The sequence below is a fragment of the Cygnus atratus genome, chromosome 1, assembly GCF_013377495.2.
Source record: "Cygnus atratus isolate AKBS03 ecotype Queensland, Australia chromosome 1, CAtr_DNAZoo_HiC_assembly, whole genome shotgun sequence".
NCBI lineage: Eukaryota > Metazoa > Chordata > Aves > Anseriformes > Anatidae > Cygnus > Cygnus atratus.
In genome coordinates this window covers 85,549,803-85,576,509 of record NC_066362.1, presented here as the reverse complement: position 1 = coordinate 85,576,509, position 26,707 = coordinate 85,549,803, and the positions used below count along the sequence as shown (strand labels likewise).

General features: G+C 44.0%; 1 protein-coding gene and 1 long non-coding RNA gene across 7 annotated transcripts in view; both read left to right on the top strand.

The window, feature by feature from the left end:
- Nucleotides 1-3,926, top strand: part of LOC118245113 (uncharacterized) — a 30,303-nt gene extending 26,377 nt beyond the window's left edge. For 5 of the 6 annotated variants that reach the window (XR_004777763.2, XR_007708629.1, XR_004777762.2 and 2 more), the window contains 3 exons: nt 199-303; nt 1,315-1,392; nt 2,988-3,926. This is a non-coding gene — a long non-coding RNA (uncharacterized LOC118245113). The remainder of the gene's footprint in view (nt 1-198; nt 304-1,314; nt 1,393-2,987) is intronic. The other variant, XR_004777760.2, reaches the window with a different exon arrangement.
- A 4,894-nt stretch (nt 3,927-8,820) lies between these two features.
- Nucleotides 8,821-26,707, top strand: part of GJA8 (gap junction protein alpha 8) — a 30,366-nt gene continuing 12,479 nt past the window's right edge. The window contains exons 1-2 of the mRNA XM_035540504.2: nt 8,821-9,178; nt 9,610-9,700. The gene's annotated coding sequence lies outside the window, so the exon portion shown is untranslated. The remainder of the gene's footprint in view (nt 9,179-9,609; nt 9,701-26,707) is intronic.

Genomic DNA, 26,707 nt, shown 5'->3' with positions numbered 1-26,707 from the left:
ATATGTGCTTGGAAGTGGTGAGTGAAGATTAAAAGTAAACAGTCTGAGTTATGGAAGAAGTCTCAGATGGTGCTTACTGCTCCCAAGCAGCTTGTTCTCTTTTTGATGGTCTGAAAGCATTTCAAGACATGACCTCCTGGGTACAATTAGGGACTTAATCAATTGCACAAATTTATGAGTAATGGTTCTTCTCACCAGTTTTGTGATATGTGTTGGCTGGATTCTGAAGCCTTCTGTGAACAACGAGAATTACAGCAAATGGAGAGGGCAGGAGGACACTGCTGGCCCAAGCAGAACAGAAAGGTACATTTATATTAGAAGACCAAATATCCACGTGCTACATGCACACACACACACATATACACACACGAAATAAAATTATATTTCTTCTATTGGCAAGAGCTCACAAACTAGCCCAACTCCCAGCAATGCAGTGATGCAGAGCGTGCAGGAAAGTTGCCTTACAAGGGGTTTCTCTTTCCAAAGTGTTGACATGAGGTCAACCCAAGGGAAGCAGGCAGTCCTGGTGATTGTGCTGCACCTTCAGTGTGCCTGCATGATGGCAAATAGACACACAGGGATGCATTAAGTACCTATACTTGTCAGCCTGGTGTCCTGAATATTTTTTAGAGGAAAGCTTGGAAGAGGTGTGTATTCAGTTTTGTTTTCTGGAAGGGTGAAGGATTTGGTCAATTCAAATCTCCTTAATTGTGTTGCTGGACACCTGCATTTCCTGGTAAAATGCCGTCTGCTTGACATTCTGTAACAGCCCCCGCTGCCCAGGAGAGGTGACAGCCTGCAAAGGAAGCAGGTGTGCATGTTAGTCACCTACAAGCCACAAAGACAAGGAAGTGACGGCCACTGCTTCTTCTCCATGGCTGCTCAGAACCACGCTGAAACACTGCGGGGCTCTGCAGATGGCCACGGGCAGCGCCCACATTTAAAGCTATGAGGATTGGCTTGGGGTTGGGGGATTCTCTGGGCATTGAAGTACTGCTGATGGTCTAACGTAGGACCCTCCCCACTTAAATTCCCCTGTAATTTCATTTAAATTCTCTCCCCTTACTCCTCATACACGATGTGATGCAGTCTGCTCTAATCCTAACTAGGGATTGCTCCGCATAAAGACAGGCACTGCATTCTCACCAGTCCTTTGCATGCTGTATATTTGTGTTTTTAATGCCAGCAGAGATGAAGATGAAGGGTGATCATGGGACACCTAACTGAAAATCATATGCAAAATTGCTAGCCTGTACTGAGCTATATCCTTTGTGGCTTGCTGTTACTTCATCTCTCTGATTTTGTGATTGGCAGATGATACCAAAGTGTGCTTGCACTGTGCTAAGACTCCTGTATGAGCTCGTGGAGAAACCTGGTGATAAAACCTGACAAGTAAGTGGTATCAGACACGAGTGTGTTAGTTTGCTGGTGTTTATTATTTTTCTTAAAATGGTGGAAAAGCAAGAGATATTTAAATCTGATTGAAACAAGCTGAGGTAGCTATAAACTAATCGGTTTTTTTTGAGCTAAATCTGGCAGTTCTGCATCCAAAATATAGGTTTTAGTTGCTTTATGATAGAAGTGATTTATTTTTCTTAAACAACAAAACCAAAAAGATGATAAAAATTATGACAAAAAATATTAAAGTCATGAATAAAGTTTTTCCTGGTCAGGGATGATGTTTTGTGGCTTTCAGTGTGTGTGAGAAATGGAGATGCCTAAGCAATGCATGCTAGTTAGATAGGTGGTTTTTGCATGTGATAGCCACATGAATGATACGGGTGCTTCCTATAATTATCCTATGCCTATCCAAAGAAGAAAATAAATTGGTTCTTTCAGATCAAAAGGAACCCGAGACGGATTTTTTTGACAATGTACTTGGTATTTCGGAGTGCTGTCTCCAAACCAGGAATGCCACGGGATATGCCCTCTGAAAGAACTCGTCAGAGTTGCAGCAGTTAAAAACCACGCAATATTGCTTACAAGAACCAGAGAACAGAAAAATGGGAAGCCTTGATGTTGTCTGCTGTTCCCACACTCTTCCCATACTTTCCTCTCAGGCCAGCTTTGTGAAGAAACAAGTTTCTCTCACAGGGAAAGTAACAATTGAACACAGCAGGGAAGAAAGATGTTTTGCAATGTGCTGCATGAAATGATGCAGTATCACTCAACTAACATCTGCTAAAACGTTCTTAAATAGCCTCATCTTCTTGAGTCAGCATTTCTAACATCAATAATTTTATTGGTAATAATCAGTAAGGTCTGATATTTGCTGGAAGAGGATGGATGGCTGCACTGGGGGAGGAAATCTAAAGAGCTTTGAAGTATGCTGATAGAAAAAATGCTGAGGCAACATCTCAATTACTGAGTTGAGAAATCTGCACTTCTTTGCAGTTCCCAGATTGTTGGGAAAACATGAGGAATGCTGCCTTGAGAGGAATTACTGGTGTTTTTAATGCCATCAGGCTCTTAAGAGCTGGAGCTCTCCACAAATGCTACAGTCCAGTGTAAATCTAACACCAGACTTCAACGTTTCTCTTGAAGATACTGTGGCTGGCCCATACTGCTCACATGAGTTGCTTTCTCTTGCACTCCCTATACTCTCATGCCAAAAAAACCTTTGAGAAGAGGTCTCCCATTCCTGTCTAACAGGTCTGGGCAAATCCAAGCCAATCTTCCAGTCAAATCCCTTCTAATCCAGGCCACACAACTTTCCTTCCACCCAGGCAATCCTTCCCATTTTTCCTCCTCTGTTCAGATCCTTGCACTAAAATAACCTTGATAAATTGTGTCACATGATTAAAAGAAATTATTTTCCACTTTAAAAAGTGGAACCACACAGAAATTCCAGCACAGGACTGACACAAGATTATCTTTCAGCTACTGAAGTGATGTAAAATAGTAGCCTGCAGCTGTGTAAGCAAATTGACCAGCATTACAGGAATCCACAAAGAGGTCGATTGTGATCTGTGGCTTGCTTTGTGCAGGTATCGAACTGGATGGGAACTCACATTTTGTTTCCAAGTGCAACAAAGCTGTGAGGTGGTTCATCTGGAAGACTGTGATTGGAAGACTGGAAGACTAAATATTGATGAGAGACTGCTCTGCTCACTGGCTTTGAGGGCAAATGAAACAGCGCAGTGTATGTCTGTTTGCCTCTCCACTCCCTCCCTCAGACCCTAAGCAGGGTGCTTTTGTCCATGCTGCACTGTGGGAGCCGTTATTAGTCAGGCCGGCATCTGATCCCTCCTAGGAGAGCATCAATGGCCTGGAGAGAAATTGGCAGAGAACATGCTGACAGTTAAACAATACCAATGACAGCAGGATCATATTGGAGCCTGTGCCTCGGTCCTGTTAGCTTGTGAGTTATAGATGTACCTCCACTGTCTGAGAGTAAGTTAGGTTTGGAAGAGGACGAAGGTCAGAAAGTAAGCAGTGAAAATATGACTGCACCACTGAGCTCAAGGAGAGATGAGCTGTCCTTTAAATTGCAACCTGCTACATTTATTGGATTGCCTTTTGGACTGTGGAATAATGGGTAAGATGATGGATTCTTCAACTTGTGACTGCCAAAATATGTGGATAAGGACATAATCAACATCTTCACTAAGCTTATGAGCTGATGCAGAAAATGTTTTGTTTATGTCTGGACTGATGTGTGGGTCAGTGCTAGAGCTGGGATTATTCTCACAGAGATGAGTGTCTCTATCCTGTAGTGTCTATGGCGTCTGGATGAGCAGAGCAAGCCAGCCTCTGGGCTTCAGCTTACCAGTCTGGTGCACAGCTTGCTCTCTACTAGGCACTGAGTACAAGCTGGAATGGAGGCAGGATAAGCAACCAAGGTAATAAATAACAGTATAAATAGTCCTGAGATAACTTCAGAGAAAGTCCATCTTTGAAAAACAGTATTTGTGTGCTAACATGGTTCTTGTAGAAGGAGGGCTATCACCTTCACCTAAAAATTAAAAAAAAAAAAAAAAAAGTCTATCTCGGTTGTCCGTTTGTTACAGACTGAAGTAGGAGGATCTTGTCTGAATCCTGACTGGTTTTAAACCTTGGGAAGGTTAAAAATATTTGGAAAGAATGATATTGAATCATGAAAGCCTACAGAGAAAGTTGGTATGCTCACACTATGACCAAATTGTGCATGCTTACACAGACACATGAAGCAATGTTATAGAGTGTTTCTAGATGCTGGAATGCATGTTTAGTGTCTACAAAGAGCATGTCCTATGTCTGACAGTCCACTTTGCAGTGCCCTGTCTTTGAAGTGAATTCACATGTTGATATTTGTCCAGTCAGTGCCTGAAGGAGTTTCATTTTTATCTTAAGGGTGGATGAAAACAAAGACCCTCATATGTATATATGAGGTCATATCTGAGTTTCTAATGCAAGTGAAGAACAAACCTACAGAGAATATAAAATCAGTAGCCAGCTGTACATCTCTGATGGGAGGCAGAAATATTTTGGCTGGCTGAAAACCTGCTTGGTGGTCACTGTTTGCCCCCTGCTCAATCAAATTGGATGTTTGCAAGTACTGAAGTATGATGCTTTTTAGTGCATGGAGAATTACCAGGGAACCAAAGACTTTGCTTTATTCCTGCCTGAAGCTACCAGGAAATTGTATAATTGTCCATCAGTTCATTTGGTAGAAGCTCGTGCTTTTCTGAATGGCAGGTTGCCAGCACATGGACAGTTTAAATGGAGATGATGCAAGTGACTACACATTTGTCTGGTTCTGTTGAATTCTTGTGGTAGCCATTGCAGGCTGGAGCCCAACCTGGCTTGCAAAACCTGCTCACGCATGTTAAAGAAGCTTGGTCGATGATGAGTCTGTTCCCTGTGCTGTGCTACACCGTTTACAAACCCAATGGCTTGTTTATAACTTGGGTAAGTAAGTACGTAGGAGCTGCCATCCCAGCAGCTACTGGGGCTCAAGGAAAAATCCAAGAATTTTTAGCAGCAGAGATGTTTTCTTTCTGCACCTCTCTGAACTCACTGGAGCCTGAACACAACTCAAAAGAAATGCGGGATTGGCCCTAGAGATCTCAGAATAAGGCTCTTGGTTTGAATGCCTTTCCTTCACTATCAGACACACCATCTCTGGTTCCCAGAGACCCCTCTACTCAGCTCAGTGATAAAAGCACTTTTTAACACCAAAGCTGCTGTGTTCCCACGCCTGTTGCTGTCATGAGGGAGCCCATGCTTAAACAATAGCAGAGGAATAAAGAATAGCCTTGCTAATCAATATCCTGCCTAGACGCTGAGTCAGGTGGCAGCCTGGGCCTCTTTAAAATTCCTGCATTGTTCCTGATTTTTCTTTTGACTTGTGTAAATTTTTATCTTTAAGGAAAGAAAACACATGGGACCAACTGTCTTTGCCTGCTGTGCTATTCCCTTCCCATCCACCCCCACTCGGTTTCAGTGTCTTTGTCCTGTGGTAGCCTCTACCAGTGGGGGATGGAAATAGGATTTGCTGGTCTGGACTTTTTACAGAGCATGATATCCTGTGGTTAGAAGAAGGTGGCAGTGGTCTAAGTGGGAGTCCTGTAGTTACATACCTCTACAAGCCTTTGGAGAACTAAATCTTTGACACCTATATTTCCATGTGGGCTCCTATTTATGTGATTGGTCTTAAAATGGCCACAAGGACAGGCAAGAATGCAGGCAGTTTCCTAGTAATTTTTTTTTTCACAGATGAATGTTTGGAGCCCTGGCAGGGTGCTAGGACAGTCTGTGTGTGAACAGACATTTGGAAAATTGACAACAACAGTATTTGCTAAAACAAACTGTGCAAGATCCTGTAGCTCAAGCTCTTGAATCCACCTCAGCTGCACTACAAGCATTTTCCAGAAGGAGAAGGAGGCCGGAGTGGCTTTATATAATCTCTCAATCTCACGGGGCCTGCAGGCCAGTGAAGGCTTTATTCAGCTCCTGTCATAGCTCCGAGTCACCCTTGGGCTGCACTGGCCAGCCTGAAACAGGGAGCCGGTGGCCCTGTGCTTTCTCCTTGCCCTGAGCCCTGCATCAAAGGCTGCCAAGAAGGAAGGTCATAGATGCCCCCAGGAATTTTCTTAAAGCTGGGGAGTCTCTAAGAAATCTTGTGGCTCTTTGGTACTGCTTAACTCCTGATGAAAGGCCCCAGCACAGGGGGAAAGTGTGGTCCTCATCGGGACACCAGGCAGGAACTCTTGCAGCTGTAAAGGGAACTGGTAAGGGTTACACTTGCACATGTAGATACGAGATAAGAGCTGACCTACCCTTCACCCCAAACTGAACTCCCTGAAGCTTAAACAAAGTTGGGCAACTGCTTGGGAAAACACTGGGGGAAACCTGCCAGACCAGCAAACTTGCAGGTCTTGTCCAGGGCTGGGAGCAGACATGCTGCGAGTGACCCTGCATAAGGTGCTTCTGCTCCAGACAAAACCAGGAAGGTGCAGGATTTTTACAAAGCCACGTGCTCTCAAGAGCTTGCTAGGTCCCAGACTAAATCACTTGAAGACCACTGACAAGGACAAAACGGAGTTGAGGGTGTCCACCAGGAGTCCTGAGCCAGGAGAAGGGCAGCAAAGCCCAGCTCCCTGTGGCCAGCACCGTAAGACCGCTGCCAGGGTCTGAACACCAGGTGCAGGGGCACCCAGACCAGCCTTTCCCTTAGCAGTGAGCAGGGTTAGCTGGCAAGCTAATGCCATGTTTGTGTCAACCAGCAACCTCTCTGCATCTTCAGCAGCCTACAGTCTCCCAGAGCTCACTGCTTGCCTGTGCAAGCCATGCCCTGCCCACAGAGAGGCCGTAGAAAATGGCCGCCAGACATAAGATGGCGGGGAGGGTCAAGTAGGGAGGAGGTGGGCTGGCATGGCAAGGCACAAGCCACCGCCAGCTTGCCTTGGCAGTGGGGAGAGAAACTGTTCTCAATACATTCTTCTTCCCTCAGATATATAAATATATATATATATATATATGTATATTTGCTTTTGAAATTGCTGAATTCTGGAGCAATTCTGGGACATTTATAACGTTGAAGGGAGAAAGTCCAGACAGTGAAGGCTCATTTCACGGGATGCGCAGCACTGTCAGGTGTCAGGGGAAGCCTGGCTGGTGGCTTGCTCCTGCAGGCGGGCTTGCATTCAGAGACAGGAAGGATGGAGGGCATGGCATTTGCATCCCTCACAGAGAAGGCACCAGGGGACATCACAGCCACCTACCCTACCCGTGCTGTAGGCTGGAGCAGCCATGGCTACCTGGAGCCACTGAGAAAGTTTTTAGTGCACATAGCCTTTGGCCAAGTGATAAACATTACAGATACTGTCAGAGTTCCTCCCTTCACCCGTGCAAATATAAACAGAGCAACATCTACAGCCATGGCTGGTGGTCTTAGATGGAGTTCCCAGTGAATTTTGACTTCCTGTGTTGGAAATCTGTTTCTCCTGGGAAAGAAAGATTCCCATTTAGCAATATGCCTGGATCTGTAAGTCCTTTGGGAGTTTCCAGGGAGCACTATCTTCCCTCCAGCTGCCAGAAGGTCCAGGGCTCCCAGTTTGTAGCATCGTATAGCATGGTGAGGGCTGTCCCTGACATTGAGCTCTCACCACTAATCTGTCTGTGTGCCTGCTCTCCTGGTAGTGAGCAGGGAAGGATCAGGAAAAGTGGGCTCTACTGTGCTTCCTAGTGCTTGCAAGGTGGAATACATGTTTGTATTGATTCTTGAGGAATAGTGAAAGACTCTTCTTGCCCCTAGCATCTAAGAAACAGAAAGCATGGATGTCTCGGAAGGCGTTTTCCAGCAAAGACACACCAACAAGAAGCATCTCTCCTCTCCCTGTGAATGTAAATTCAGGATGTCAAAGAACCAGCAAGATACAGCTTTCCTGGTAGCTAGTCAGTGTGCCTCAGCCTTACAAAGGCAGGGCCTCTGGAAGTAAGCTGAGGATTTCTTTCAGACCTAGGCCTCTGCACTGAGGCTGCTGGTAAGGATTTCATTGGTACCAGCTGGGAAGGGGGCTGTTTGTGGCAACCACACCTGCCCCACAGGAATATAATGGAATCCTTTAGTTCATTGTAATGGCTGTTGGTGCTTGCTGTGTGCTAGTGTGTTTGTAGTATTTCTGCAAATTGGTTGTTTCCCCAGAGCATTATTGCTAGAGCTTCTGGATGTCAGCTACGGCAGTTATGGTGGAGGTGCCCTTGGAATTTGAGTGGATCCTTGTTACATAGCTTTGTGGGAGAGGTTGCTGAGTTTCAAGTTCTGAAATACTTTGACCAGAGCGTGGCTACTTAGGCCATCTCTGCTGTCACACTGCAGAGTTTATAGTCACCATGGCAAGGATGGAGCTGTTTTTTTCTCTAACACTCTGTATTGCTCCATGGTGTGATTAAGCCTATGGCTTGCTGGCTGTTTGCACAGTTTGCGGCTTGGGGATTGTGCCAATAATTGCACAATAGAAATGAATTTCTTATGAGATTCTTCAACTGCTCCCAAAAACCTAGAGGAGAAGGTCTTAGGTCCCAATCAAGCCATTAGTCACAGCAGGTTTCCTAAGCCTTGGGGCTTGCTTGTGCATGGGATTAACATCTGTGGGTTGAATGCCAGGCGTGCTGCTGGAGGTTCTGCTCAGCTCCAGGCAGAGCATGTGAATGCTTGCCTGGGAAAGCAGATCTCTTAAAGGGAGACTTCCATTCTGGAAGGGAGTGGTGGAGATGGACTAAAGCAAGTGGTTTATCCTTCTATCAGCATATTTGAATGATGAAAATTCTCTTTAATGCTCACCAGTGAACCTGTATGGGTGTCTTAAGAAAGGATTTGTTCCCTACAGGTCTGATGCTGTGACCACTTCCAGTGGAGATGAGCTGGCTGACTCGGCAGGAGGCTGCGTACCAAAAAGGGAGGGTGAAATGTGCTGCCTGCCAAAGCAGCAGCTGGTGAGAAGGCGACTGGACTGTACAACATCAGTGCACACATGATTGGTGGGGAAGCGCGAGCCCAGCTTCAATCCTTGTCAATGGCACCTCGTTGACTTTTAACACTTCCTTATCATGTCTGCACTCACCTCGTAGCAGTACTGATAAAATGCCATCACTGGTGTAATCTCCTGAGCAGCTCTGCAGAAAATGCTGCAGAGTATGAGAGCCTGAATTGCCTGCAGCCGACAACTGGTGTGGGACTCTGATCCAGACCACGGTAATAAAGCAAAGGCTCTAACCTGAAGCAAGACTCGGGCGGAATAACTTCCAAGACGTATTGAACACCAGATGTGTTGACCTGCTTATATGATTGGCATGGCAGCACAGGAATTTTTGTGTTAGAATAGGGGTTTGATGAAGTTGGGATAGCTATTGCTTTTCAGTACCTCGTGGAGTTGGAAATGTGAGCTGTTTGAAGTGATTGCAGTATGGTAGTGCTTAGAGTTATAAACACCATGACAGTGGGAAGGAATGCATGGGGTTTTCTACTTTTCTTTTCCAGAAATTCTGTATTTCTCTCTTGGGGTATCAAGTAGTTTTTGTACTACTATGAATTATTGCTAGAAGTATGTATTATTTTTGAATATCTAATTTCTACCTGCAGGCCCTCAGCAATCTTAAAAATACATATATATTATTTTTTTACAGGCGAGCAACAAACGGATACTCCTGCGACAGTTCTCCTTACGGGTTCAACTAAGGACCCCTGAATATAAAACCACAAGCAACTACTGAGCAGGTATGTCACTTCAGAATTTTTAACGAGTGCTAGGCTGCTGTACAGTTTCTCACCACAAGAGGAGAACAATGAAAACTGTAATGCAACTGTCTGGAAAGAAGAATTCCCCTTCTGAGTGGGAAATTTGAATGTTTTAAATGTTTTAAAAACAATAATAATTGTAGACTTATTGCCTTTCTTTCTGAATTGGAGAGAAGTCACAGTGCTAAAATTCCTGAAGAAAAACTTATGAAAGTAAAATGAAATTGTGCTGAAGACATTATCAAAGAACTTGGGACCAAAGTCCTTCATGTCTCTCATGGTTGAAGATGTTATTTCAGCTTCACTGGACCAAGTTTTTTAAATTAGGGAGATTGAACTTCCCCCTTTAGAGGAAGGGATCAACACTGACAACAGAGGTTTCATTTCCAGTGGAAATCAATGAAAAACTTGAATTTGACTTGCCGTCTTACTCTTCCATCTTATTAAGAAAATTTTGTTTGGCTCTCAACATATTCTTCTTGGACTACAGTTCTACTCTGTACTGTTATTCACTGGCTTATAATTATGTATCTTTTACATATCACTAGTCCTACAATCATCCCTGTAATCATTTCCACATGCTGCAGTCTCTGCAGGATGGAACAACTCCTTCCGCATTTTCTGCATTCACATTATCTTTGGCAAGTTCTTCTGCTCCAATACTTGCTTGAATACCTTGAAGTTTACTTTCAATACCATAATCCCAAAGCTGTTCTCACAGGAATATCTAGTGTTGTCCCATCCACCTCTAGGAGTCTCTAATTTTTTCCCATCAGCTTTGATCTTTCCTATGCTTTTGAACTGTCCCCCCCCCCCCCCGTTCTTTCTGTTGTTTCTGTCCAACATCTTGTACTACCATCTATTTGTTCCAGCTTCTCTCCGTTTCTCCAGTCTTCCATCATCCTTTACCAACATCTGGAACTTCATGTGTGGGAAACTGGGTGTTTTCCCAAGATCACCTCTCTTCACCCCCTAGCATTTCTGCTATTCTTCCTGACAGTGACATCCAGATTACTACATTTTACTGTATCCAAGTTCTGTTTTGCACATGGACCTGTCAAATCCCACCAGTTTTTCCCCTCCAAAACCTGACTTCTTGCCTACATCCTCTAAATAAAGAGCTTGGCTCTCCTGAATTATCGCTGTGTTGCTTACAGTTCCCAGCCTCCTGCCTCTCTTGCACTACTTTCCAAGTCCTACTGCCTTACCCTTGTTGTTCTTCAGCTTCCTATTATTTCTGTGGCTTCTCTGTCGGGTTTCATCCCATCCATGTGGACTCTGTATGCCCGTGTTTCATGGCTGTCTGCTATCCCCTCATACTTACCATCTTTCTGAGCAGTGTTTTACCACCTACTGACTCTCTTTCTCTGTCTGCTCACTCACCTTCGTGCATTTTTCCAAGGCTTCAAAATTTCTTTTCCTGCACTTCAACATTTTTTTTTTTTTTTTGCTTAACCTGTTCATACTAGGCAGGATCAGGACCACAATAACTGGGAATTTGTCTCCAAGTTCCCCTTGAAATGAATACCTATTATTACCTGAAATGTGCTGTTCTTTGAGATGGAGGTAGCTATCACATTGAAGTCTACTCAGTGGATCAGCAGAACATATGAAATGAAGTGTACATAATGCTAGGCTAAGCTGTTATGGGGGTAAAAAGTGGGACTGTGCTTCCTGTCTGTCTGCTAATCTACCCACATAAGACCAAGACTCTTCCCTACCATCCAATCTTGCAAAATATACTAATTGATAGTCTGCTGGGTCATGTCACCACCAGTGTACTCACTGTGTTGGTGTTTTTTTTTTTTTTTTTTTTTTTTTTTTTTGGGCAATCACGCACTTATGCCAGGAAAGAAAACAAGGTAGTGAGTCCTACTTTGAGATGGATATTCCTGCTACAGGCAGGTGTGAGATGTCCATGTCCTTTTGAAGTCATGCCCTCCATCAGCGTTTACTGATGGACAACCTATGTGTAGCTTCTCTTCAGGTTTCTGGTGTCTGCTGGGGGTGTTCGGAGGCACCCAACACCAGCCACCTCTACTCTGTCCAGTGTGCAGCAGTGAGGGGATGTGGGCTACTAGTTGAGCTGTTGCTGTGCTCAGCACAAAGCAGCTCAGTTCTGCTGTAGACCTACTGCAACAGTTCGCATCGTGCCAGTGAAAATGAAAGGAGGAGAAGGAAAAGGGAACAGAAAAAAAAAAAAGCAGGACATGGAGATAATGGAAGTGGGGGAGTACTCCTGATGTTGTAATGCCATGAGATTTAGAGATTTCTCTAGCTCCTGCTGTGCTTTGCTAAAAATGAGGCTAGCTAGCAGCAGATGTGAATGTAACAACTGAGAGGGGAATGAGAGAAGCTATGAAAAATGCATGAAACAAGTGGATTCTCTTACAAGTTTTTAGGAGGGTTTAGAAATGGTAGTCTTCAGATTGTGGCCTAGTGCTTGCTCATGTCAAGTGATTGGGATGCTGCAGAAGGTGAGAGGAGGGTACAGTACATGGCCATGTCATCAACCAGAAAAAGGAGAACACTTGGGTAATCAGTTAGAGGAACTGCTGAGAGATGATGGTGTAGCTGAGAGAAAGATGTAGCTTAGGAGTAGAAGCTAGTGTCCCAGAAATGGGGATGGGGATTCATGTAGCTAAGAATAAATGGATTTATGGAAAGGATACTGGTGGTTATTTAGTAACCAAAAGCTTAAATGATCAAAGAGTTTAGTAAGCCCTTCTGACTTTGCCTTGCCCTTCCAAAAATATATCATGGCTGTGTGGAAGATCACTTCCCATCCATTCTTAGATGTTAATCGCCCTCTTCAGTATAGGTGGCCTATCAGATTGCATAGGCTGGGCAAACACTGGGATATATGATAGCACATTTGCTGAGCTGTAGGATCTAAAGGTAAGGTTGATATCTGGAAGGCCAAGATATCTGTGAGGGGAGGCAGGATTCCTAGTCTCCTCAGCTGTTTGCCCTGAAAATGGAAGGAGAAAGGATTTCAAATTCCAGAAGTCTTTGAAGGCTGAAGGCTATAAACAGGCTCTTCCTGTATGAAGCAGTAAGGATCTAACAGTAACTAGGATGTCTGCTTTTCCACACAGGCCTAATATACTGGGATATACTTTGTGAGGGGTATGAACCCCATCAGTCAGAGGGGGGACAGGAGCACCCAGTGCTACTGGTATGGTTTAGCCAAGAAGATCACCCTTGAAGAAAGAAACATGGAGTAAAGAAGAAATATGAAAGGCCCAGTCAAGCTGAAGTAGAGGGAGACAGAAAGGGAAAAGGAGTCAAAAAGAGAAGAAGGTGGAAAGAGGGAGCCAAAAGTGAGGGATAGGTGAGAGAAGGAAAGTACAAAGTGTTTTGTACAATGGAGAAATGTCCCAGCCATGGAGTATATACCATATATACTATATTTTTTTCAGCTAGATAGGCTAAGGGTTTCTGTGGGGGCAAGCCCATCAAATGATGGGTCCCTAAGACCTGTTGCTTTCTCCAAACTCAATGAAATCAGATTTTATCCCCTAGGTAACTATCCTGAATTCATGTGGGGGTGGGTGGGAATAGGAGATAATGATGAATGTGTTTCTAGCATGGTCTGGATATTCTGTATCAGATCTCTATCAAGAAGGCTGTAATCATCACATTACTTTTTGGGGAATATATGACCAAATGAATATACCTGCTATTTTACTTTGTGATTTACAGGGTAAGAATTGCATGCAGTAGCCATGGATGCTGTGTATATCCCTGCCCCTCTTGCTAGCTTGAATGCAGTGGTACTGCAGCTTGGGTCTCTGAAGCTGTTCTTGGCATGTAGGCTCTTTGTGTCAGAAATCTTCATGGGTCTGTCACCATAGGCCTCATCTATACCTTGGGGTGCAAAGTGTGCAAGATGTTGGTGCTTGGAAGTGCTTGTAAGACACTGTTCTGTTTCCTGGACCCAATCAAGTGACTAAAGTGAATGTTAATAAAGGTTTAATATCTATTAGCATGTTGCAAGGGTTGGTGTTTTGTGATCATGACTACTGTTTTACCCTATAACTACACCTGTCCTCCCAATCAGAAGCACCAAACTTGAGCAGCCTGTAGTGTGCTAGCTTCTCTGGTGTGTGTGGTCTGACAGAAATGGACAAACTGCTTGGATGATGTGGAAACCAGCGTCCCTTGCAGCCAAAATTAAATCTTCTAGGAGGTGGGTTGTTCTTGCACTAGTCAGCTCAAATGGAGGGGGTGGGGGCTTTCCAGGAAGAATCTGTGTCACTCAGACCCTTAGCTTACACTGACCAAAGCCACTGGATTTCACTCCTTATACAGTGATCGCACAATAAACCGGGGAAGAATAGACATTGCTGTAGATACAGGCTACTTGATCTCTGTCTCATATGAGAGATCTGCACACTGAGATGCCAGACCTGCGAGCCCTTTTCCATGGATGGAATAACCCATTTTTTTTCCCTTGTGGATCTCACTAGCCAAGGGTGTTGCCTCACCTCATTTGTTAGCCAGCCAGCAAAGGTATAATTAGGGGTTAGTAATTCATCTTCAAAAAAACCCTTGGAAGTAAGGGAATTACTTACTTGTAATTTGTGTACCGCACCTGAGGCAATCAGGCAGTGGGAATTCAGACTCATATTTGTGTATGCAACAGCTGAAAAGATTTGAGAAGAGGTCTGTTTACAACAGTATAGAGAATAGCTTCCATTGTCTAACCTCCTGTTTTGCCTTTCCTTTTGCCTCTTCCTGGGCCCCAGTTCCGTTAAAAACTGAAACCCTGTGTTTTGCTGTGCATTGTGACTAGCTCCTCTGACACAGAGTGAAGTTAATCATGTGTGCAAACTTTGCCAGACGAGGGACTAGCACTGCAGACACTTCGAGAACAAGCTATTCATGTTCCTGTGTTCTAGTGAGAAATTTTGTCTCTGACAGGCAAGATCCTAGCAGCAGTTCAAGAATTATAAATCATTTGCTTTTTGTCCCAGCCGGAGAGGGAAACTGACATTTCTTAAGTGGAGGCCCACTTATGGTAGGCACTATGGAAACGTGGATCAGATGGTAACTTTTACTTTCAAGCACTTGCACCAGATTAAAAAAAGACAGACTCAACTAGGAATAGGTAGTAATGGTGTAGTGCTTTCAGTGCTTTTGTGGTAGTGGTTCTTGCAATGCAGGCATTAGAACTTTACAGGAAGCATGTCACTTCCCAAATGGATGGAGGCGTGTAATTGTAAGGGGGAATTAGCTTTGCAAAGTTGGTCACTTATTGCTGTGTGCTGTTGAACTTTACTGTCAATCATCTAAAAGACAGCAAAAGTCATTGACCGGTAGGAATGACTGAAAAATAATTAAAGCAGTGGGAAAAAAGACATTACTGCTATAGTCTGGATCACTTGGAAAGATGTGGCCAAGCATAACATTAGCTGTTGCAAGTCACATGCCAAAGAATAAGGAATAGAGGCTGTGCTTATCAGTTAGCAAGTTTGTCTTGGGAAGCAGCGGCAAGAAAGGAGTCGGAGCTGGAGTGGCTCACTGGCTGACAACAGAATTACAGGATGATGCTGTAGCTGGGGGAAAGCGTGCAGCTTTCGGTAAATAACTTCAAGATGAATAGCTCTAGGAGAGGCCGGGTGTGTGTATCATTTAGTACTAACATTGTCACTTCCCATGTATTCTATTTAGTGCTTTTGTGGGTGGTTCCTGGATGGGAGAGGTTTCAGGGAAAATGCCTGAATGTTAGAGTTGGAAGTGTGCCTTCCAGTGAAAGAGGTCAAAGAATTGAAGGGAAAAGAAAGCTGAAGGCTAAATTTTCTATTGCCTGTATCTATCTACATGAGGAACAAACTTATGTTCTTGCAGAATGAAGTATAATAAGATCCAATAACTGGAATTTGAAACTAAAAAAAAAAAAAAGGCATGAAAAGAGTACTTTTTTTTTTTTTTTTTTTTTTACTGTCTGTAGTTAATCACTGGAAAAACTTACTGAGAATTGTGGAGGATTCTCCGCAGGTGGCTTTTAAATTCTGGCTGGATTCTTTTCAGAAAGTAGACCCTTGTGGAGATGGGAAGGATTTCTGCTGAGTCTTCTGACCCAAGTTTCTAAGGTGTGAGTCTCAGTGGTCACGGTAGTTCTTGCTGGAGTTACAGTCTGAGGCTGGCTCTCTGCTAGCAGGCAAAGGATTGAGAGTTGGGCTTCAGGGCAAGAGCAGAAGGCATTACCTCTCAACCCAAGCTGTCACTCCTTTTCACCCTGCCTTGTGCAAACAGCTTGCAAACAGTCAAGCCCCATCGCTCTCCCTCTCTACTGGAGCAAAAATCTTCATTTACTTGAAGATTAAGTAGCTCTCCTTGCTCCCCCTTTGCTCCTTTTTCCCATATAAGCACCTACCCTGATCTCACTCCCTGGGATCTGCAGCCACCTCTGCCACTGAGGATGGTGGAGGTGAGCATGAACACTTCAAAGAGAAGCTGCCGCTGCCACCAGCTTCTCGTCCATACAGCCCCATTCCACCATCATGGTGGCACCTGTGGGTTTGGGTGTGTGCTGCTGTGCAGGGTGGGAGGAGGCAGTGTCCCCAGCAGGAGCAACCAGGCCCCTTCTTTGCTGGGAGAAGGGGGCATGGGCTAGATGCGGGAAAGACTGACGCACTCCTTGCTGCAACTGCCTTTCAGGTAGTTAGTGATGAGGTCTCCCCTCAGCCTCCTTTTCTCCACTAAACAACCCCAGCTCCCTCAGGCGCTCCTCATGTGTCTTGTTTTCTAGTCCCTTCACCAGCTTCCTTGATCTTCTCTGAATGCGCTCCAGCAGCTCAACATCCTTCTTGCAGTGAGGGGCCCAAAGCTGAACTCAATATTTGAGGTGTGGCCTCACCATAGCTGAATATGGGGAACAATTGCTTCCATGGCCCTGCTGGCCGCATGGTTTCTGATGCAGGCCGGGATGCCATTGGCCTTCTTGGCCACCTGAGCACGCTGCTGGCTTGTGTTCAGCCAGCTGTTAACCAGCACCTCCAGGTCCTTTTCTGCTGGGCAACTTTCCAGCTGCTTTTCCCCAGGCCTATACGGCTGTATGGGGTTGTTACAAGCCAAACGCAGCACCTGGCATTTAGCCTTGTCGAATGTCATGTGATTGGATTCAGCCTGTTGATCTAGCCTATCCAGATCCCTATTTATATTCCATGTGATTTCAGGGTTTTGCTTTATTTCTTACTTTTCTCCTCACAGATTTAAACTGTGACATAGATGCGTGTGTGGAAAAGTCGATGTGGGCAACGTAGCTGTTAGAAGCTTCTAGAGAGAAGTGCTGGGAAGATGAAAGCTGTCACAGATGGAGGTTGGGGCAACAATAATACATGTCCATGGAGGCTCTAGGCCTTCATGTGCAGTATGAGCAGGTACTAGCTGTAGCAGTATTTCCTAAGAAAATACAATGGCCACTTTAGAGCCAGTGGTACTCCAACCTAGTGGAAGAAAGCCAGGCAGGGCAAAGTGTTCCCTCGGGTGCAGGGAAGTGCTGGGTGGAGCCTGGTGAGGGATGGTGAGCAGGCGAGGAGCTGTGAACGTGACTGCAGAGGCACACGGGGTGGGAAGCTTTTCCACTTGCGATTTCACCTGGACTGCATGCCAACCTCGGCACACAATGTTATCACTGCAAGCCAGCACATGGTCAGGATGGTTGTACTCGCGCAGCTGGGGCCCTGGGAGACTTTCTCCAGTCCTTACAGCTTTTTGTTTTGGAGGCTCTTGTCAGAAAAATGTCATGGCCTCGCTCCCTGGGTTTATTTACCCTTCTACTGGGTCTTCCTCTGGTCATTGATAACCCGTGCCACCGAGGCAGCTATCTTGTGGTGGGGAGTAAAAGTGAACCGCTTTGTCAGGAACTGAAACAGGGACCTCTGCTCTACCCCACCCCTCTCTGGCAACCTGTGGTGCTCTTGGCTGTTTCCTTATCTAGACTTTATTGCTGTGCAAAATAGCCAAGTTAATGACTCGGAAGGGACACTCGGTCCCTACTGCGCAATGGCTATGCTGTTCAGATAAAAACCCTTCTCGAGAAGCTCATTCCCCTTTCTGTAGCCCATGCAGCAGCTGAACCCATGTGTGCTCTTGGATAGATGCAGTTCTTTGGGTCTCTGGCTCAGTTCTGTGGCAGTGTGTTTTGTGGGGGCAGGGATGTGTGGTCTGTGTGTGGCTGTCTCTAATTTGCCACTGTTAAATATCATGCCTAAAAGGGACACCATCAGAAGCACTTGGCATTTTCACAGCTCTCCTTTCATGGCAGTCTATGGAAATTTTATCTTCTCTCTTCCTGGGGCATGAGCTAGGTCAGCGCTGTCTCTAGAACTTGCAGTCTGAACCTACTCTCTTCCCTCCACTAGCAGAAAGCCTGGTTTTTTTTTTTGTTTTTTGTTTTTTTAAGGTCTGTTGTTCCATGAATAAGACTTTTATTGCCCCTTGCTTGCCTTTTTGCCCAGGCTTGTGTTCCATGCATCCTTTCATGAAAAGAAAGTCAGAAATCATTACCCCTTCCTTAATTCCTTGGCAGCTTTACTTTTCCCAGGACAGATGTTTCTATGACAGTTCCAGGTTTCCCTTGCTTTGGCAGGATAGGCAATACATTCAAAGAGCGTAGCTCTTTGGACTGGTTTGCAGGAAATGAAGTGGTTCCAACCTCTGACATCTGAGATTCATCAGTGACTGAAGTCTTTGGCATTGAGGAGACCTGTTAACCCAAGTGCCAATTCCCAGCTAAGTTAAAATCTACTTGTAGGAGCGTCTTGTGGCTCTCAACAGGTGTGCCAATGTATATAACAAACAGCATTCAAGAGAATTTGCAAGAGGTTTTTCGTGTGTCTGTTTTAGATACATGATCGGCGGCTGGCTATTCATAAGTCTTTGCAGGGCTGTCTGCAGGTTTACTGACAGCTTGCCAAGACAAGAGTTTGTACTCCAATAGGGCTGAAACAGTACAGTAACAAACAGGAGGTTGCTGGCATCTTCATGCTGGACAGATACAAGTCTGTTATGGGCAACTGTGGTGCTGATACATGATAGCCTTTGATACAAATGCCCCTAAAAGCTTTGTGGGGCATCTTCTGTATTAAACTTGAAGGATGCAAGGTCTACATTCAAGCCATCTCTAAGCTGTACTTTGGCATATGTATTGTCCTGGGGCAGCATGTTTATTCCTTTATTTCTTTTCTGCTGAGTGTTCTTTGATGTCCTCATTTTACTTTTCAGTAATTCTAGTCTTCTCATTTTCCGTTTGTTTCTTACATGGTCTTGCTTTTGTCCTTCACGCTGTTTCTCTTGTATGGGTAGCAGAGATAGGCACTAGCTTTCCAGAACGGAGAGATGAGACATGGCTTGCAGATGAGACCAGCTTTTGAAATGCATGAGAAAAAATCCACAGGATAATGCTTCCTGGGCTTCCTCATGGATCATAAATTATTTCTGGGAGATGTACTAAAGAAGAGTAGAGCTCAGATATCAAGTGATCAGTACAAGGTGAGAAGATGATCCTGGGAGGTACATTCTTCGTTCAAACCAGCAGGTAGTCATAAAACTAGCTGATTTTTGAGTCAGAAAATAAGCACTGTTTTCTAATTTGCTGAGTCCTGGGGTCATGGAGAAGGGATAATGGTGTCATAAAATAATAATAATTCTGATGTTGGAGGACCATTATGAAAACTGGAGATTAAACCAGGAACAGTACTGAGGTGATACACACACCTTGCTTCTACATGTACATCCAAGGGTCACATTAGCTCTTTCAAGCACAGAATTATGCTGTGAGCTCATGTGCAGTTCCTCAGCTGCCCTGAGATCAGTTCTCTGAAGAGTCATTGCTGCCCTGGACAAAGTTCTCCATAGCAGAGCTACAGCTCTTCTCCTTGTGGATGTGCAAGACATGACCTTCCTTCCGCTAAAGCGAGCCCTCTCTGTGTGTTCCCAGCTCACTTTGTCATCCAGGATGCACTAGATCAGCTGTCCACCTTTTCATGATATATGTTTTCTGGACTTAACAAATATTTTGCAAATGTCAGTGTTTTCTTCCAGGTTATGGACTAAAAATATTATTAGGGCAAAGACCAAAACCCTGCAGGATCTTGGTACAAACATACTGTAAACTTAACCACTTCTGGTTCTCAGTTGTATTTTGGGACCAGTCTGATAGGCCATTTATAGCCCATTTAATGACTGTTATCTTATTTTTATGTCAAGCAAGTTCTTTAATCAAATTGCCATGTGATAGAAGGGAAACTGCCCTCCAGGATCTTAAGTACGCTGTACCAGCTTTGCTATATTTAACAATGATATGTGCAGTTTCCTCAGAGAAAAGTATCAATGCTGTTGAATGGCATGAATTTTCTATAAACCCAGGGGTGATTGTCCCAAGTTATATTTCCCTCCTTTTTGTCTTTATTCTCCATGTTCTGTGTTAGCCATTTAATTATTTAGTTTAGGACTGAGATCATATCACAGGTCTGTAGTTAGCTATGAATAATTACAGTTATGACATAATTATACCACAATTATGCTTCTCTACATAGCCTTTACAACATGCCAGATTACAGGCTTTCTTCTCCTTTGCACCAAGAGGTACAGAAAATCAATACAAATAGTGCAAGACTTCCTGTGCAGTTTTTTTTTTAAAGAAAGTTTCAGTGTAAAGTATCCTGTCCTGCTGATTTTAAAATACCTGGTTTTAGTAGCTGGTATTTTATTCTTCTGTTATAGGAATAGACATGTCATCAAAAATGTTGTCTTCATTTACTTTTTTCCTGGCAGTTGGACAGAAGTTTTTATTGATTTCATCTGTCTTGTCTGCATTATTATTGAACAATCTAATATTTCCAACTGATAAAGGATCAATACCATGATTAGGACTCATTTAATTCTTAATTTACTTAAAAAAAAAAAAAAAAAAGCTTTGTCAGTCTTTTTTCCTATTTCACTTCCATCATCAGTTTTCTGTAATTCCTATCTTCTGGTTTATATTCAGCTTCTCCTTTATTTGCTGTACGAGTTTGACTTATTTTAAGGCCACCACCACTTCCTTTTTACATCTGGTTGTAGTTTTTAAATCATTACACTGTTCTTTACTGGGGGGTTGTGTATTTTTGGTGACTAGGAAATTCTTTTAAGCAGTTCTCAATCATTATTCATATTTTCTTATTTAAATTCCAGTTCTATTCAGGGCTAGGAAACAGACCTTTTTGAAGCATTGTGCCTTTGAAGGCATTGCATTACCATTTTGGACCTCTTTTGCTTTCACTTAACAATGCAGTTAAGTTGTAAGCCTGCTACCAGTCTCTCATTTCTAACAGTACTTTACCCCCTTGGATGAGGTGAAATACAAGTTTTGATCATTTCGGACTTAAGATTCGTAAAATCAGGAAACTGCTTAGAACGTTTAAAAATCCCTAGAGCTGTTTTTGAGTCAGCAACATTAACATGTGTTAAACTAATCACTTAGGTTTCTTTTTTTCTTTAGGTAGGACTTGAAAAACCAATGCTCCCATATTCCAGTGTTGCTCAGCTGTCTGTTGCAGACCCAAGTCATCGCTCTAGTTATTAGAATACCGATTCGCAAATATTCAGTATTGCTAATTAGAAAATCAGAATTCAAAATCACAAGCAAGAGAACAAGTAATACCTTTTCTTTTTCTAGCCTGCTTCTGCCATCTCAATCTTTGTTAGGGCTACAGACATTGATTTTAACATTCAGTCACACAAGCCATCCCAGGAACTTTTCCAATTTCTTGTAGCTGTAGGATCCTGGGCAGGCAAAGCCTCAATGAATATAAAATGGAAAGGGATGCCATGACTATATACAGCTAAAGATGATGTATTAGAATGGACTCGACTTCTATATTGTGCTTCTGTAAAGGAGGACATGCTTTTGAAAGGAAAAGCTGGGGCTGCAGCTTAATATACCCAACACCACTCAGCAGAGCTGATGTACAGCAGAGGGATTAGAAAGCCAGACCTGCTGCTTCCTGGGCTGGAGCAGGGTGGCTAACATGTTACTGTTTGTGTCCTCTCTTCAGTGCTTCAGGGACACTCTCCCTCTCTTAAGGGACTGGAGAGTCACAAACCATTAAAATACATGCCTGTATTTTTCTGAGGAACCATCTGTAGTAATAGCTGGATTCACTGTGATGGCATTTATCGATCAGACAAGAATGGGGACTCGTGGTGCTGAGCAAGTGGAAGAGTTATTGGCAGCTGCTGTTCCAAAGTGGGACTCACCACAGTAGTAGCTGCTGAAAGTTTGCCAGGTCTGACACAGAATAGGGGACACCCAAAGAGTCTTAATGCTCCTTGTACAAGGATCCTAATAATGCTTTAAACCATATTACTGCTAATATTTATTCTGAGTAGTAACAGGACTCTAAGGGATTGCAGTTTGCTGGAAATAATGGAAAAAAAAAAAGGTTTCTTCAAACTGGAAGCCCTTCAGCCCTAGCATCTATATTGTCTACGTATTCTTCCTACCTCCCTCCACCTTGCTGTTTATTGATTTGAAGCCAAATTATCTCAGGGAATGCCCAAGACCTTTGGATGGATGATTTATCTGGATGAGTGGGTTATCTTCTTAATCAGGAAAAGAGAACGACTGGCTCAACAGTTTCCAAGTTCAATAACATCCTTCTTAATAAATTGCTGAGGCATGAGAGGTTTCCGTTCCTTGCTGGCATCTTTACACTGTGCCCAAAGAAACAATCATATCAGGTTCAGGAAGGCAAATGACTGAAAGGGCAGGGAAACAGGAACCGTCCCCACGGATGTCCTCCCCAGAGAGGCTGGGAACGTACTCTGCTGTGGGAAATGGGATGCTGAGGTCAGCCAGAGTGCACGGCAGGTATGCTCATCTCTTGGGACAGGGAGAAATAGGGAAGATGGCCTGTTCTGCCATTCCTCCCACTGCCCTGCCCTGCTTATGAGCTTTCCCGAGCCACCTCCACGCCTTGTGTGCATGGGGCACCTCCACTGCAGAATGATGCGGTGTGGAAATGAAGCCAGGGAGATAAAGGTGGAGAGTGGGTGGTGACAACGCTCCTGAGAGCCGTGAGCCTACCACTCAGCAAGGCAGGCCTTGGTGGTGTTAGGAGAGCCCAGAAGAAGGGAGAAAGGACTAGGGAATGAGCCCCCAGCAGAAACTGGAAGGCAACAAACCTTGTGGACAGGGAGGTAACACAATAAGTTTCCAGACATGCTCTCTTGTTCAGGTCATTCAGAAGCTTGGTCCCTTCCAGCATCTTGTGCCTGAGAATGTTAAGGGATTGTACAAAAAGCCTTGATAAAACAAACACAGATCCCCGCAAGGGTTTGGGAAATATTAGCCCCTCTTTTACTGGCAGGCCTGGAGCAATTATTACCAGAAGTATTATCAGGTACATGTTCCTCCTGTCCCTGCATCCGCTTTATATAGTACAGATTGGCGGTAAGCAACGTGTTCCCTGACTGCTCTGATACCTCACAACTCCTGGTAGCAGTTAATCTGTCTCTCTGAGGAGGATCTCAACAGCAGTGGAAAAGACATAATCTAGAAAATATGTAGAGAGAAATTTGAGTCCAGGGGCCACCTAAGTATGCAGCTGCCTGTATTCTCAGGTCTTCTCAGTGATGCCCTCCAGCTGATGTGCTGCATCTCCATGTCTGACCCGGGGCATGTTCAGGGCAAGAGAAAGGGCTAGGTAAGAGGACACATGGGGACCCAGGAGAGGTATTTTCTCTATGGTGGCTCTGTAACGCACATGCTCCACCTTGCCTACAAGCTCTGTGCCCTGTCCCAGTGCACCTGTTCAGAAATAACATCTTTAGGGTGAGAACGTGGGATTTCTAACCTGGGCACTGTTGTAAAGGTCTGTGAAGCTCAGTCAAGTTCTAAGTGAAGTCATGCTGAGCAGTGAAATCATGTGTCTAAGATTATTCTTCTCTTCCTAGTGCTGTTTGTGCTTCTGCTGTGGTACTACGACACCTACCTTTGACCATTGACAGTGTATCTCCTTTGCCTTACAGGTACTTCATGAGCTTAGTTCAGATTTTATTATTAACTGTGCTGTTATTAAAGGGGAAATCATGCAGGTCAGTTGGTGTACATCACAAATTTTTGCTGGGTAAGGGATACAGATTCAAGAGAAAACACAGACTATACTAGCAAAAGGAGTGCTTTGTCAACAAAGTCGACACTGTTTGCATAGGTAAAATCAATGCCATAAAAAAGTGATCTTCACATCAGCTTATCTTCATCTATTTAACTGTTAAAAAGGTACTATAAAAATAGTAGTCAGGACAGATATTACTGCATCATCTTAACTTCCCTGTGCTTGCCTTAGTTTTGTATCTGCAGAAAAAGTCTAAGAAATGAGGGAAGAGAAAGGTAGGCTGCAGACATAGCGGAACAGACACCTTGTGCCTTCTTTCCCAGCCATTGCATCCCTCGGTCTCCCCTGGCGTGAGTACATGAGTGAGAAAACACCGCCCGCTAGTGGTTTAGGATGCTGCAGCCCGAGAGACCGCTTGGCAGAGGCTGTTTCCTATTTTTGCTTTATTGATGCCGCTACCGCGGTTCTGCCGAGATGAGGTGGGTGGCTCTTATTCCTCCTGCCCAAAGATAAAATCAGCATCTCTGGAAAAGGTCAGCACTAAACTGTGCGAGAAGAAGAGGTTCTTACTGGCAGTGCCGTGGGTCACTCGCACACTGTTTTTCATGGTTAGCTTTAATGTCCAGATGAAATGCTCTAAATAAGGCATGGCATTTAATCTTACAGTTGTGATAATAGGAGAGCAAATTGGTCGAAATGGGGTTAGGTTGAGCACATAGCTCTAAATCCATAGCACATTCAGAGCCATCACTACTTACTGAAGTGAAGGTATAAAGCAGTGACCATCCCAAAGCTTCCTCGAGGACAGCCCTCCTTGCAGGGCAGGCAGGCAGAGCGTTGTGGAGAGACCTCTGCTAGCCTGGGATGAGCTAGCCCCAGCGTGGGAAGCAGCATAGCACCAGTGTGCTTCACACTGCCCCAGCTCACTAGCCCCACTCTAGAGAGGAGCTAATTAGCTCAAGTGGAACATGTTGCTGACACAGCAGACCTGCTTTCAGACCTGAGCTGATATCTGCCCAGCTCAGCATTGCGCTGTGTGGTGTAGGCAACTCAGGATGTCCAGGCTGAGTTTTCAGGGTGGGTGGCAAGATACTTTTTATTTTCTGAAGATATTTCTCAGAGACAAATGCCAAGAAATGATAAAAACATAGGGACAAAGAACTCAGAAAGCCTCCTCCTTCCCTTCCAATTCTTTTCCTTTTTATGAGATAAGATCATTCTTAACAGATGTTTGTTTACCTCTTCATAAAAACCTCCTGTGATTCTACAGCCTCCCCAAGCAGTGTGCTGCAGTGCATTGCTGTTCTTACCGCTGCAAAGTGTTTTTCTAATGCTTAGCTATATCATCTTTATTGCAAATTAAGCTGATTATTTCTTCTTCTACTTCTGGTGAATGTGGAGGACAACTGCTTAGTCTTTCCACCCATTATAACAAACGTTTATGCGCTGGAAGACTGTTACCATGCTTCCCCTCCTGTTGTTCTTTTCCTAGAGAAAACAACCCCAGTTCTTTTATCCATTCCTTATAAGTCATGTTTTTTTTTGCATCTCTTACCATTTTGTTGTTTGCTTTTGGACTTTCTCCAATTTGTCAACATCTTCTGTAAAATGTAGTGCCTGGAACTGGACATACTGTTCCTGCTGAGAGCTCAGCAATACCAAATAAATGCACAGAATAATTGCTTCCTTTGTCTTATACACAAAACTCCCCTTAAAGCACTTCAGAATGAGATTTGTCTTTTTTCTGTGGGAATCTCACTTAACAGACTCATATTCAGTCCCACCCCAGCCCTTTCTGTGCTGCACTGCTATCGAAATGGTTATGATCTACTTTGGACCAGTGTGTTTGGTGTCTATGCCCTCACAATTTCTGAATTATACCTTGCTACAATCACCTCTGCAGGCCAGCTCTCCAGTGTCTCCTGTTCATTTCAACTTCTGATCTCTCCTGTCCCTCTACTTTCAGAAGGGATGGCAGACCCCAAACCAGCTGCCATCCTTTACATTTTGTCCTCTGTTCTGTTGTCTGAATCACTCAAGGAAATGCAGACCAGCCCTGGGGCCAGAACTTCAGGAAGGTGATCCTCCCAGCTGGCAAAGTGAAGCCCTGATAATTACCCTTGATTATGGTACTTCAACATGTGTAGACGCTGTACAGTGGTCTGCTTGCTGCTCTGGGGGGTCTGTGATCTAGATATTTCTGAAATGCTCACTAAAGTCGACATACTTGATATCTACCATTTCCTTCTCATCTACCAGACCTATTAGTCAAAGAAGAAAATTAGCCTGGTTTGACAGGGTTTGTTCTTCATAATTCCCTGCTGCTTGTTTCTTATCACCTTATTGTCCTTTAGATACTTATAAATTGATTGTTTCATAATTGGCTCTAGTATCTTTCTAGGTATCACAGGCTGACTGGCCTGTAATTCCCCAGGTCCTCTTATAACAGTAATTTTCAGAGCAGAACTGCATTTAAGTTAAAGAGATATTGAAAGGCATTCCACTTTTGCTCTGCTCATCTTTATTCATTGTCTAGTTTTGTTCCATCCCTTAAATTAAAAACATATTTCCCATAAGTATTTATCTTCCACTTGAGCCCCAGCATAATCCAACCCTGACTTTACCTCTTCTGTTACTTGCATACTTCCCCAATTTCGCTCCTTCTTGATGCTTTCTATTTTTCTTCCTCTCTTTTCTTTGTATTTTGTTTGCAGTTTTCTAGCAAAATGTATTCCCCAGTTCCCTGAGGGCTCTGAAGAGGTGCTGAACTTTGGGCAAATCCTGGAAAAATCTCAGAGCTCTGCCCTTAAAGTGGGGACACTGACATTTGCCAGTTTTGCATGGACATGGCAAGTTCTGCCCAAAGATTTGCCCAGCA